Here is a 13,266-nt window from a genome sequence, read left to right on the forward strand (position 1 = left end):
ATAGCAGGAAGTCAAAGGAAGAACATTCTTCCTTTGACTTCCCTTACTCCTTGTGAAATGAGGGTTATCATGAGTCAGAGTAAGAAGTCCTCCAGTTGCACATTACTCCAAAATAAAAGCTTGTAGTGTAGACATACATTATGTTATTTCGGAATAATGTCAGTTATTCTGAAAAAACACTGCTATGTTAGTGCCCTTAGACACTAATAAAAATATATATAGTATCATAAGCTTGTGTGGGCAAAGGGTTTTTTGCCCACGAAAGGGAAGGTTACCCACCCTGTGCAGTAACAGGAGTTCTTTGAGATGGTTGTCCTCATGGGTGCTCCACCTTTAGATGCACCAGCGCCACTGCGCCCACCAGTCGGAGATTCTTGGTAGCAGTGCCCTACTCCCGACCTGGCCTCAGGCGTGAGAAGCCTGGGGAGTGTGATGCGCACGCATGGCCAGCTGGCTCCTCAGTTCGTCTCTGATCAGGACCCAAACAGAATCCAAAGCAGAGGGGAAGAGGGTGGGTGATGGAGCACCCACGGGGACAACCATCTCTGAGATCTCCAGTTATTGCACAGGGTGAGTAACTTTCCCTTCTTTTTCGAGGAGTGTCTCTATGGGTGCTTAATCTTTAGGGGACTATAGAGCAGCATCAGTGCTTGAAGGTGGGACCTTCAGAAGGCTTGTTTCAGATACTGAAAGTACTGAGCAGTTGAATCAAGTGTGAGAGTCTGCATACAATTGGATTGTATAGTGATGAGTGAAAGTGTGAGAGGAAGCCCATGTGGCTGCTCTGCAGAACTCATCCATAGGGATACCGCGGAGGAAGTCTGTGGAAGCTGCCATTCCCCTCATGGAATGGGTACGTATGGCCGAACGAGTCTGTTTGTTGAATATGGCATGAGCCAGTCTTCTATAGTCTGCGATCCACAGTCTCAGTTTAGAGATCGGTAGTCCCTCAGATCTCTCTGCGGAGGAGACGAACAAGCGAGTCATTTTGCGGAATGAGCGTGTTCGTTGCAAGTAAAAGGTCATCACCCTGAGGACATCAAGGGTATAGAGAATCTTTTCCATGTCATCACTATGAGGTTTGGGGAAGAAGACAAGTAAATTACCTGGTTCATTACAATGGAACACAGTAAGTATTTTGAGAAAGAATTAAGAATGGGTCCAGAGGACCACCCTGTCCTTGTGGAAGACTGTATAAGGTGGGTCGGAGAAGCGCATGCAATTCTCCCACCCTTCATGCGGAGGTAATAGCCACCAGGAAGGCCACCTTCATGGATAGGCCACCTTCATGGATAGGCGTAAAAGGGAGCACGTAGCTAGTGGTTCAAATGGTTTGCCTGTTTACTGCACTTAGCACGAGGTTAAAATCCCATGCAGAGACTGGTTCTTTAGTTGGTGGGAATATATTATGCAAACCTTGCAGAAATCTCGATTGATGGATGAGTGAAAACTGAATGTTCCTGTACAGGCAGGTGGAATATGGATATGGCTGCGAAGGAGAATGTGATAGAACTGAGGGATAGACCGGAGTTGCGAAGGTGTAGTAAGCAGGTAATTATGAGTGGGGGTGCAGTGTAGAGTCGAGCACCAGCTAGTGAAATGCTGCCATTTTTCAGTATAAGTTTTCTTCGTTACAGGTCTGAAAATGTTTGTGAGGATAGTTTGAACTTCCGGAGGACACTGGATCTCTGTCGTACTTAGCCAGCAAGGAGCCATGAGTGCAGGTGAAGATATTCGATGGCAAGGTGACAAATATTCCCATTCTGTTGCGTGAGCAGTGACCGAAGGGGAGGGAACCAATGTGGGGGACTCCTGGCCATGTGTAGAAGGGCCAGATACCAAGTCTGTCTTGGCCACCGTGGCGCTAGCAGTATCACTTTGGCTCTCTCCTGTTTTATTTTGAGTATCATTCTCAGGATGAGAAGAATTGGTGGAAAGGTATATGCTAGTGGAGTGTCCCCCTTCTGATACTGAATGTGAGCCCGGAGAGCCCAGGCCCAATCCTGCTCTGGAGCAATAGCAAGGGCACCGTGAATTTCTGTGTGTGGCAACCCTCAACTGTGGAACAGATGGTTGATGGTCGATCTGTTGATCTTCACTCATGATTGAGGTAGAAGTTTCTGCTGAGATAGTCCGCTAACATATTGTCTTTGCCTGGGATAGATGTGGCTATGAGGTGAATGTGCCGAAGGATGCACCATTCCCATAACTGTACTGCCTCTCGACAGAGCTGGCAAGAATGGACACCACCCTGCTTGTTGATGTAGTGCATTGCTGTCGTGTTGTCCGTCAGTATGCAGACTGTATTGTTGCATATTATCTGGCAGAAGTGCATGCACACATACCGGACTTCTGTGAGCTCGAGCAATTTGATATTTACTTGTTGCTTGTTCGGTGTCCACTTGGCTTGGATTACCTGGTCCTGCAAATGAGCCCCCCAACCTGTTAATAAGACATCTGTGGTAATAGTAAGTATTGGAGGTTTGGCTTGAAAGGGGACCCCTCTGCATACATTGTCTATTTGTGTCTACCAGGTAAGAGAAATTTTTCTGCTGCTTGGCATGTTGAGAGATTTGTTCAATAGGTGTACATGTGGCCTGTACACTGTCCTGACCCAAGTCTGCATTGGTCCCATATGCAGGCGTGCACAAGGCACTATGAAGTTGGCGGCTGCCATGTGACCGAGGCAGCACAGGCACTGCCTGGCGGTTATACAGGGGCTGAACTGTGACAGATGCACCAAGTCTTGAATTGCTGTGAATCTGTGCTGTGGAAGAGAGGCTATCGATATTTTGCAGTCCAGGTGTGCCCCTATGAAGTCTAGTGTCTGTGTTGGGACCAAGACGCACTTTGCCAGGTTTATGCATAGCCCGAGTCTGTCAAATAATGTCCTGGTAAATGTCACTGCCTGCTGCATATGGTAAAGGGGACTGTCCCTTTATGAGGCAACCATTGAAAAAGGGAAAAATTGTGATTCCTCTTGTTCTGAGGTGAGCAGCAATCACTGCTAGCACAATTGAGAATACCCTTGGGACGGTCGATAGGCTGAAAGGTAGAACTCTGTATTGGAAATATTGGTTCGTCACTGTGAATCTGTCTGTGTGAGGGGTGTATTGTAATGTGGAAGTAAGCATCCTGAAGGTCGAGGAGGGACAGCCAATCTCCTTTCTCGAGGGCAGGTATGACTGTGGTGAGGGTCACCATTTTGAAGCATTGATAACAGAGACAGTCTCCTGAGATCTAGTATAGGTTTCCAACCCTGATTTCTTGGTTGTGAGGAAGTAGTGAGAATAAAAACCTCTTCCTCTGTGCTCAAGGGGCACCTTATCTATGGCTCCCAATTGCAGGAGACAGTTTCGTGAGAAAGGACCCTGAAGAGGGACGGCGATGGGGGTTGTGGGTGGGGGGTGGAGGCAAAGGGGATTACTTAACCTGTGATGATGATCTCCAGAACCCATTTGTTGGTCATAATGGATCGCCAAGCATGACAGAATGCTACTAGTCTGGAGCCAAATGTGGTATAAGGCTTGGATTGCCGCCCTGAATGTCTGGGAGTTGTCCAACCCTCGACCAAGATTTCAAAATGACTGAAGTGCTGGAGCTTGTTAGGTGAGGTGTTGCTCCGAAGATTGTCTACGTCTGGGTTGTCTCGAATACCATCTATTGTTGTATTGTCTAGTATGGTTGAAGGGCTTCAGTCTGTATCTATATGTAAATCGTCTATTCTGCTTTCTTCAATTGGCAGGAGGTTGGATGCCAAGTGTGCGCAGAATGACTTGGAAATCTTTCAGGGAGTGAAGAGTCATATTCATGGTGTCTGGAAAGAGTCAGGACATCTCAAACAGGAGGTCCTCGACTGTGCTCTGGACTTCCTTAGGAAAACCTGACAGTTGGAGCCAGGACATGCGCCTCATCACCACTGCAGATGCCGGAGAACTAGAAGCTGTATCTGCAGAATCAAGGGCAGACTGAAGTGCAATTCTAGAGATCAAAGAAGAGAGAGTTACTCACCCTGTGCAGTAACGTCTGTTCTTCGAGATGTGTCCCCCCGTGGGTGCTCCACTCGAGGTGCTGGGTCCGTCCCGGCGCCGCAAAACGGAGAAACTTCCACAGCAGTAGCCCTGCCGGCCCGCGCATGCGCTCCTGTTGCCTCGCGCCGTTACAGCTGAGCGTGGGCTGGCTCGTCAGTTTCCTCCCAACCGGAAGCATCTGAAAGAGATAAACAGAAGCTCCGAAGCAGGGAGGAGGGTGGGTCATGGAGCACCCACGGGGACACACATCTCGAAGAACAGACGTTACTGCACAGGGTGAGTAACTCTCTCTTCTTCGTCGAGTAGTGTCCCCGAGGGTGCTCCACTCGAGGTGAGTACAGAGCAGTGGTCAAGCACTATCGGCGTGCTTCGGACTTATGGTCTCTGTGCTGTGGCCAAGACTGCTTGCGCCACCGTTGAATCATTCCTCAATATGTTCGTAAGAGCATAGTGCTTGGCAAAGGTGAGCGAGGATGACGAGGTTGCTGCACGGCATATGTCCTGTAATGGTACCCCTCGAAGGTACGCAGTAGATGCGGCCATGCCTCTGGTGGAATGAGCGCGAGGTCGTCCTGGTAAGGGTTTGTGTCGTAGGGCATAACAACGCGAGATACAGGAGGTGATCAGATTGGAAATACGTTGTGCGGAGAGCTGTTGACCCTTGGAGCGCTCCGCCGTAGCTATAAAAAGGTGCCGAGACTTTCTGAAAGCGCGTGTTCTATGCAGGTAGAAGGCCAGTGCTCGTCTAACATCGAGGGTATGTAGACGTGAATCTTCTGGCGAGGAATGAGGTTTCGGATAGAATGTTGGCAGAATTATGGGCTCGTTTACATGGAAGGGAAAATTTATCTTTGGAAGGAAGGGAGGGTGAACGCGAAGCAGAACCCCTTGCTCAGAAAATAAAGTGTATGGTGGATCGGCTGAAAGGGCTGCCAACTCACTAACCCGACGTGCTAACGTGATTGCCAGAAGGAATGACACTTTCATTGTGAGCATGCGCAGGTCGCAAGTTGCTAATGGTTCAAAGAGGGGACGAGTTAATGCGTCCAGGACCAAAGATAAGTCCCACGGTTCCGGAGGGGTTGTGAAGGCCGGATATAGGTTATCAAGTCCCTTTAGGAACCTCTTAACTAACGCGTGAGCAAATAGCGAATGTCCATCGATGTGCAGGCGGAAGGCCGAGATTGCTGCAAAGTGCACTTTCAACGAAGCATTTGCTAAGCCCTCCGTCTTCAGATGGAAGATGTAGTCCAAAGTATGCTGCACCGGTAAAGAAAGAGGGTCAAAGTCCCTTCCCAGACACCACGCTTGGAACCAGTGCCATTTGTAGGTGTAGGCCTTGCAAGTGCTATGGCGTCTGCTATTCATAAGCACATGTTTCACTTGCTGAGAGCAAGTCATTTCCGGTGGCTGAAACCAGTTAGGAGCCATGCCGTAAGATGCATGCGATCGATGCTCGGATGTAGCATCGACCCGTGCTGCTGAGACAGTAAGTTGGGCATCAGTGGAAGTCGTTGTGGCTGAGCGACCGACATTCTGGACAATTGTGTCAGCCAAGTCTGCCGAGGCCAAAAGGGTGCTATGAAAATCACTGTTGCACCCTCTGTCGCTATCTTCTCCAGTGCCCTCGGAATGAGAGGAAGAGGCGGAAACGCATAGAGGAGTTGGTGAGATCCCCAATTGAGCAGAAGAGTGTCCCCCAGGGAATTCTTGCCGGTACCTGCCCGTGAGCAGTAATGATGACACTTCTTGTTGTGACGAGTGGCAAAGAGGTCTATACTCGGGAACCCCCAGAGATGGAAGAGACCGTGGGCCACCTCGTTGTGTAACTCCCACTCGTGCTGAGGAAGGAAGTGTCTGCTCAGGGCATCGGCGATGGTATTGTCTTTGCCTGGGAGGTACGATGCGGTAAGGCTTATATTGTGGTGGATCGCCCAGTTCCACAGTCGTATCGCCTCCGCGCACAGGGATCGTGAACGGGCCCCGCCTTGTCTGTTGATATAGTACACCGTGAATATATTGTTGGTGAGGATGTGGACTGCATGACCTCGGATCCTCTGAAGGAAGTGCCTGCATGCATTGGATACAGCTCGGAGCTTGAGGAGATTCATGTGTAGGAGCGACTCCTGTGCCGACCAGATTCCCTGAACTCGATGTTGCTGCAGATGTGCGCCCCAACTGATCAGAGAAGCATCTGTTGTGATCTGCACTGTGGGTCTTTGTGCGTGGAAAGGGACCCCTGATAACAAATTTTGCGGGTTGTCCCACCATATTAGTGAAGTCCTGACCTGTCTGGGAATGGACACGGTCTTGCTCACAGCGTGTACCCCCGGTGTGTAGACTTTGAACAGCCAATGCTGGAGGCTGCGTAGGTGAAGTCTCGCATGTGCCACCACATATGTGGTGGCAGCCATATGTGAGAGCAGTTTCAGGTAAGTCAGTATGCTGGATCTGGGAGCAATTGAGACCGTACGTACCAAGTCCCGAATCATCTGGAATCTTGTTGCAGGCAAGTATACTCTCGCACTCAGTGCATCGAGTCTCGCGCCGATAAACTCCAAGTCTTGACTTGGTGCCAAGGACGATTTGCCGACATTGATTATGAGGCCCAGAGCCTCGAATACGGCTGTGGTGGTGGTCACTGCCCACGTAGCCTCCTCGCGAGTCGGGGCCTTTAATAAGTAATCGTCGAGTACGGGAAAATCGCGATATTGAGGCGTCGGAGGTAGGCAGCTACCACTGCTAGGGTTTTGGAAAACACCCGTGGTGCTGCTGACAGACCGAAGGGTAACACTCGGTATTGGTAGTGTTCCGCGCCCACTATGAAACGAAGGAATCACCTGTGGGCCGGGTGAATGGTTATGTGGAAATAGGCGTCCTGTAAGTCGAGGGACGCAAACCAATCCCCTTTGTGGAGAGCCGGGATGATAGAAGCTAAAGTGACCATTTTGAATTTTTGTTTTCTCGGGTAGCGGTTGAGTCGACACAGGTCCAGGATAGGCCTCCAACCCCCTGACTTCTTCTGGTTGAGGAAGTACGTGGAATAGAAACCTCTCCCCCGAAATTGAATGGGTACCCTCTCCACGGCTCCTATAGTAAGTAGTCGGGACACCTCTTGCTGTAGCAGAGACTCGTGAGAGGGGTCCCTGAAAAGGGACGGGGAGGGTGGGAAATGGGAGGGAATGGAGTTGAAAGGGATGGCATATCCTGAAACAACTATGTCGTTGACCCATCGATCGGTGGAGATCAGAGACCAGCGATGTTGATAAGGCCTCAGCCGATGATGGAATAAGGCTACCTGATTGTGTGACGCTCCCGACAAAGGAGTTGCACGCAGTCCCTCGACTGACCCATCAAACCTGTTGCCGGACCTGCTGTTGACCGGAAGTCTTGCCAGGTTGCTGTCTTTGCTTTTGCTGGCGTTGTCTTGGTCTCTGTTGTTCATATGACTTAGGACGGAATGTTGCGTAAGAGAAGGATCTCTGTTTGTTGTAGGGCGTATACCTCTTACGTTTATACGGAGGCGTGTACATGCCAAGCGTTCTAAGAGTTGTACGGGAGTCCTTGCCCGAGTGGAACACCTGATCAGTGGACTGGGCGAAGAGAGACTGACGATCGAAAGGTAAGTCTTCCACTTTGCTTAATAACTCCCTCGGGGCAGCTGCTTGGTGCAGCCACGACCCGCGACGCATAACTATCGCAGTGGCCGTGGCTCTAGCTACTGCATCAGCCGTGTCTAGGGCGATCTGAAGCGCTGGTCTGGCTGTTGTGTAGCCCTCTTGTATTACTGCCCTCAAGATCTGGCGTTTTGAGTCTGGTAGGTGCTCTAGAAGAGGGACTAACAGAGTAGTTATCGAAGTCGTGATTGGCAAGTGGGGCGGCGTAATTGCACATCCGGAGAACTGAAGTGGCAGAAGAATACACTTTTCTACCCAAAATGTCCAGGCGTTTAGCCTCTTTATCACTTGCCGTATTTTTATTTTGGGCTGTCTTTGATCTTTGCTGGGCGGCGTCCATAACCAGGGAATTTGGCTGGGGATGGGTAAACAAAAAGTCCATCCCTTTTTGATTTATAAAGTATTTCTTGTCCGCTCTCTTGTTAGTCGGTAAAGAAGTGGCGGGGGTCTGCCATATATCATTTGCGATTTCCAGGATAGCCTCATCGAAGGGTAGAGCCAGCTTTGATTTTTGTGAGGACTGCAAGTTCTTCAGCAAGGGATGTTGCTTTTGCTGTACATCTGTAACCTGGATACCCTGAGATTGTGCCACTCTGGCAAAGAGCTCCTGAAACTGTTTGTGATCTTCCGTGGGGGGTTGTTCACCAGGAAAGACAGCATCGTCCGGAGATGACTGGTTGGCCGGAGAGTCAGGGGTCTGTGGTTCCCTATTTGGAGTGTAGTTGTTTTCATACGTGTCCTGACTAGGAACTGGCATCGTGCCTTCCACAGGCACTGATGGACTCGCCGGCGAAGGTGCACGAGGTGGAGACGCTGGGTGTGTGGTTTGCGGAGATCGTGATCTTGGATATCGCGTGTTATGAGGACACCGAGGGTCATCATAATGACGGTCACATCTCCGACTGAGAGTCAGGGACCGTCTAGGAGTGTAGGCTCTAGACTCCTCGCATCGACGTGAATATCTCGAATGTCTCGAAGACCTCGGTGATATAGATCTGTCAGAAAAACGAGATGGTGAACGAGAATAATAGGAGTAGCGTCGCTGGTCATGGTAGCGATAGTGATGGTACGACGGTGATCGCTGTGGCGATCTATGATATCGATCTCTAGTGGAGACATAACGAGAAGCACGATGATTCCCAGAGCAGATTGAAGCTGGTGATCATGGTCCCGGAGAGAACCGTGCCCTTTCAGGCGTGAGTGAAGGGGTCCGCACGCGTCTTGACTTGAAGGGCACCTCATTCAGCATCGAACAATCTGCAGGAGAAGACGGTGCCGTCTGAAGTGGTGTAGTCCCGGTCACATGGCTGCCCTGGGGTTGAATCAGCGGTGCCGCGGGAGTTAACAGCTGTGCCGATGCCGGAAGAGGCTGCGGTGCAGAGTGCTGCACGGTGCTGCTGGGCGCTTGCGGTGCCTGAGTCGGTGCTGTTGCTTGCGGCACCGCAGGGAGCAAGGTCTCATCAGCTGGCTCCGTGGGCACGGGTGCCGGCGGAATTGTCATTGACTGCGCATGCGCAGTATCAGCCGGTGCCGGAGCCGCCATTGCTGTTTGTGGCCTGACCGTTGGAGCCTTTGTCGGTGCCGAGTCTGCCCGCGGTCCCTTACAGGGAGCCCACATCGGGCCTTTTGATCCGACCGAAGTCGGAGCTGAGGCACTGCGGCTCTTGCTCGGCTTCTCTGACAGGTGCCTCGGCAAAGAGCCAGAGGTACCTGGTCTGTCCCGTACGGTCCTGGGCTGTGGCTCGGCATTGCGGAGGTCCTTCTGAGGTGAACGGGACAAGTGAACTCCCGAGGTAGTGGGAGTAGACGTGGTCGCATCAGACTGGAGGGCTTTATTGATTAAAATCACCCTCAGCCTCATTTCTCTATCGCGCCAAGCGCGGGCTGTCAGTTTCATACAGTGAGGAAACTTCATAGGAATGTGCCCGTCCCCTAGGCATTTAACGCAGCGCAAATGCCCATCTGAGTCCGGCATGGCCTCCTGGCACTGGGAACATTTCTTGAAACTAGGCATTTTGTCTATTCTTTCCTTTTCTCTCTCTTTTTCTGGTTTTTTTTTTTTTTTTTGAAAGGCTACTGCAAAAAAATAAACTAGGACAGAAACAAGGAACTTGAGACTAATTAACTAACTAAGTAAAAACTACTAAGAACTATCCTAACTATAAACTGCCAAGTGGCAAACAAATTTCTAAATGAAATTCCCTTTTCTCCTCAGGCCGGAGAGGGAGCGCGTCCTAGGTCCGTCTGCAGCCACGGACGGTTGAAGGAAACTGATGAGCCGGCCCGCGCTCAGCTGTAACGGCGCGAGGCAACAGGAGCGCATGCGCGGGCCGGCAGGGCTACTGCTGTGGAAGTTTCTCCGTTTTGCGGCGCCGGGACGGACCCAGCACCTCGAGTGGAGCACCCTCGGGGACACTACTCGACGAAGAACTATCCTTCATCAAAGCTTTGCATTGCTCTCTTCTGTTGTCTGGTATAATTTCAATAGAAGTCGACAGTTGGTCAAAGATGTGGTGCGTGTATTTGGAAAGAAGCACCACTTAGTTGGCGATGCGGAGCTGAAGACAGGCAGAGGAGTATGATCCCTGGCCAATGGCATCGAGCCTCTTCCATTCCTTGTCATATAGAGTTGATTGCATAGTCTGCTGCTTACCCCTCTGGTTTGCCGCCTCTACCACTAGAGAGTTTGGCAAGGGGTGAGTGAATAGAAATTCCGCACCCTTTGGAGCGACGTCAAGCCTTTGATGTAGGTGGGATTGTCCCCGGGGTCTTTCAGAGGACCTTAGCTGGATCTATCAATGCCTCATTCATGGGTATTGAAGGCCTCATTTGCACCGAGGCATGAAGAATATTAGTTATCTTGTGCTTTGTGTCAGGAGGAGTGGAAAGGGATATTTCCAGTTTGTTGGTTACCCTATTAAAACAGGTCTTGAAAGGCCTTAAAATTGTCCCCCGAACTCATGAGTGATGGGAGCATTATTGTGTCTGCTGAGGAGGATGGAGAATAGTGTGTAGGAAGGGGGTGGTGGGAAGGTTGCTCCACTTCTGCAGCATCCACATCATCTTCACCTTCGGAAAATTCAGATCTGTCTAGCGAGAGTAGACGAGTGGTATTGGCGCCCTGGTTGGGGAGGGGGCTGCTGTCTGAACGGAGCCCATGGGTCCCAATTTGGAGGCATGAGTGGCAGTACCTAATGCTGTTGCCACTGTCGGGGCTGCATCAGTTTAGGTGAGGATGTCTTGGACACTTGAGCTTGAGGTAAGTCTTCCTCCTCCAAGTCACTAAACTGTGCTTACATAGCTGCAGAAGTATCTGAAAAAGAAAATTTTGAGCTGGTCTGGGTGCCATTGGTGCCAAAAAGTAGGGTTCCTGGCATTGAAGCTACTGACAACTCTGCTGCTGTAGTGAACTGTGGTAAGAAAGAAGGCAGAGCCGTCGGTAGCACAGAGCTGTAAGGGGCTGGTGCTGGTAACGTGTAAGGCTCCGGAAGCATGCTTAGCCAGTGCCAGCTGCTCAGTGGGCGGTGTACGTGCAGCTGATGGTGCTGGCATGGAATGTGGTGTTGCCAGCATCCGCTTTTTTGCAACTGGCCTTAGCTCTTAGCCGTTGCTGGAGTGGCGGCTTGATCAATTGTCCTCGCTGTCCAGCTCTCTGAGGAGGGGCAAGCCCTCTGCTTGTGCTCCCAGCTTTTATGGTAGCCGACACAAGAGTTTTTAACTGCTCCCCTTGGTGGTGTATCAGCTTTTGTGCTTATCAGTCTCCTCATCGGGGATGAAGACCCCGAGGAAGTGTGAGACCTCCTCATTGAGGGAGACTTTCCCTTGGTGTTTGGGCTTGTAGCTAGAATAGCCCTTTCACCAGAGTCTGCCCTTGATGGACTATGCCCGAGAATCGAATTTGGGGAAGAATCTGAGGGAGGTTTCAATGATTTCTCCATTTGTAAAATGTGGAGTTGAAGCTGTCTGGCTCTCCTTGTGTTCTTAGTCAATTTCCTGCAATGCTGACAGCACTGTGTATCGTGATCTTGGCCCAGGCAGCAGACACAACAGATACAGGACAGACCACAGTCTGCTACACATATGGATAGACCACAGTCTAAACAGCCATTTTAACCCAGGCAAGTCAGGCATGTCCCGAGTAATACACTAAAAAAAGGGCAGCCACTAGCGAATAACACTGCCTGACAGAAAGCTCAGGTTGGGTTTTTTTCTTCATAATGTCAATAATAAGAAAAATTGTTGAAAGGGAGTAATCAAAATAGGCTAAATAAAGAAAGATGAGCGTGTGATGGCAACTGCTGAGCTGTGACCAAAGCTGGCGGTGGTCAGAGAAGAACTGAGGAACCAGCTGGCCATACACGCACATCACACGCTCCAGGCATCTCGCGCCTGAGCCAGCCAGGGGGATACTGCTACCAAGAATCTCAGACACGTGGGTGCAGCGGTGCTGGTGCACCTAAAGGTGGAGCGCCCACAGGGATACTCCTCGAAGAAGCAGCTCATAATCCTATGTATATTTCTGTTAGTGTCTAAGGTGCCACAGGACTACTCGTTTTTAAAATTACAGACTAAAACCCATCCCTCTGAAACTTCAGATACTATAGGGATAGCAGAAACATGGTAAAACAGAAGTCATAACTGGATTACAGGTATTGAAGAGTATGCAGTGCTCAAAACAGAACAGGGAGTTACTCACCTAATACAGTAACAACTTTTCTTCAAGGTGTGTGTCCCCATGGATGTTCCACACAAGGTGTAGGGACGTCCCAGAATCATGGAGTGGAGCTTTTTCCAGCAGTGTCTGCGAGTTCAGTGCTCAGCTTGGCGCCTTGTGCGAGCAGCTCAAGCCCTCCTCCCTTCAGTTTCTCTTCTCCATTCAAGTATTTAGGATTCTGAATAGAGGGGAGGAAGGGAATGTCGTGGCGCACCCAAGGGATACACCTCGAAGAACAGTCATTACTGTACGAGGTAAGTAAATCCCTTTTCTTCTTCCGGTGATGTCCCCGTGGATGCTCCATGCAAGGTGACTAACAAGCAGTGTCCAACAGGATGGTGGGAACCGGAGTCACTGCTTAGAGGCAATAGATAGCGCCGTAGTTAACCAGTGCTCAATTGGCCACCAATTGTGGCATAATGTCATAATGCTTAGTGAAATCATGGTCTGAGGACCAGGTGACTGTCCTGTAGATGTCTAAGTAGTACATTGGTAAGGAAGGTCATAGAGGTTGCAGCTGCACAGGCAGAGTGCACCTTTGGTGGAGTTGGCAAAGGCTTTTAGCAGAGGGCATGGTAATGTAGTAGGCAGATTCATACCCATTTGGAAATACGTCGTATTGAGACAGATATGCCCTTTGAGTGAGGTGCGATGGATATGAATAAGCACAAAAATGTACGGAATGATCATATTCTGTTTATATAGAAGGCCAGTGCTGCTTGTAGGTCTACTGTGTGGAGCGTAGCATCCCTGAGGAATGTGTGAGGCTTCGGAAAGAATGCTGGCAGCACTATAGGTTCGTTGATGTGGAACGACGTGAACACTGTTCTGACAGTACAGGAGA

At 50.2% G+C, this 13,266-nt stretch overlaps 1 protein-coding gene and 1 long non-coding RNA gene across 2 annotated transcripts in view; one reads left to right on the forward strand and one right to left on the reverse strand.

The window, feature by feature from the left end:
* Positions 1 to 13,266, reverse strand: part of LOC112547202 (solute carrier family 9 member C1) — a 384,930-nt gene that overhangs the window by 311,329 nt on the left and 60,335 nt on the right. The gene's annotated exons all lie outside the window — the stretch shown is intronic.
* LOC142829258 (uncharacterized) lies at positions 7,026 to 10,998 on the forward strand. Its single transcript, XR_012903695.1, has 3 exons — positions 7,026 to 7,126; positions 7,527 to 7,653; positions 9,924 to 10,998. It is a non-coding gene; the product is annotated as an uncharacterized LOC142829258 (long non-coding RNA).

This window comes from Pelodiscus sinensis, chromosome 4 (genome assembly GCF_049634645.1).
Source record: "Pelodiscus sinensis isolate JC-2024 chromosome 4, ASM4963464v1, whole genome shotgun sequence".
Taxonomy (NCBI): domain Eukaryota; kingdom Metazoa; phylum Chordata; order Testudines; family Trionychidae; genus Pelodiscus; species Pelodiscus sinensis.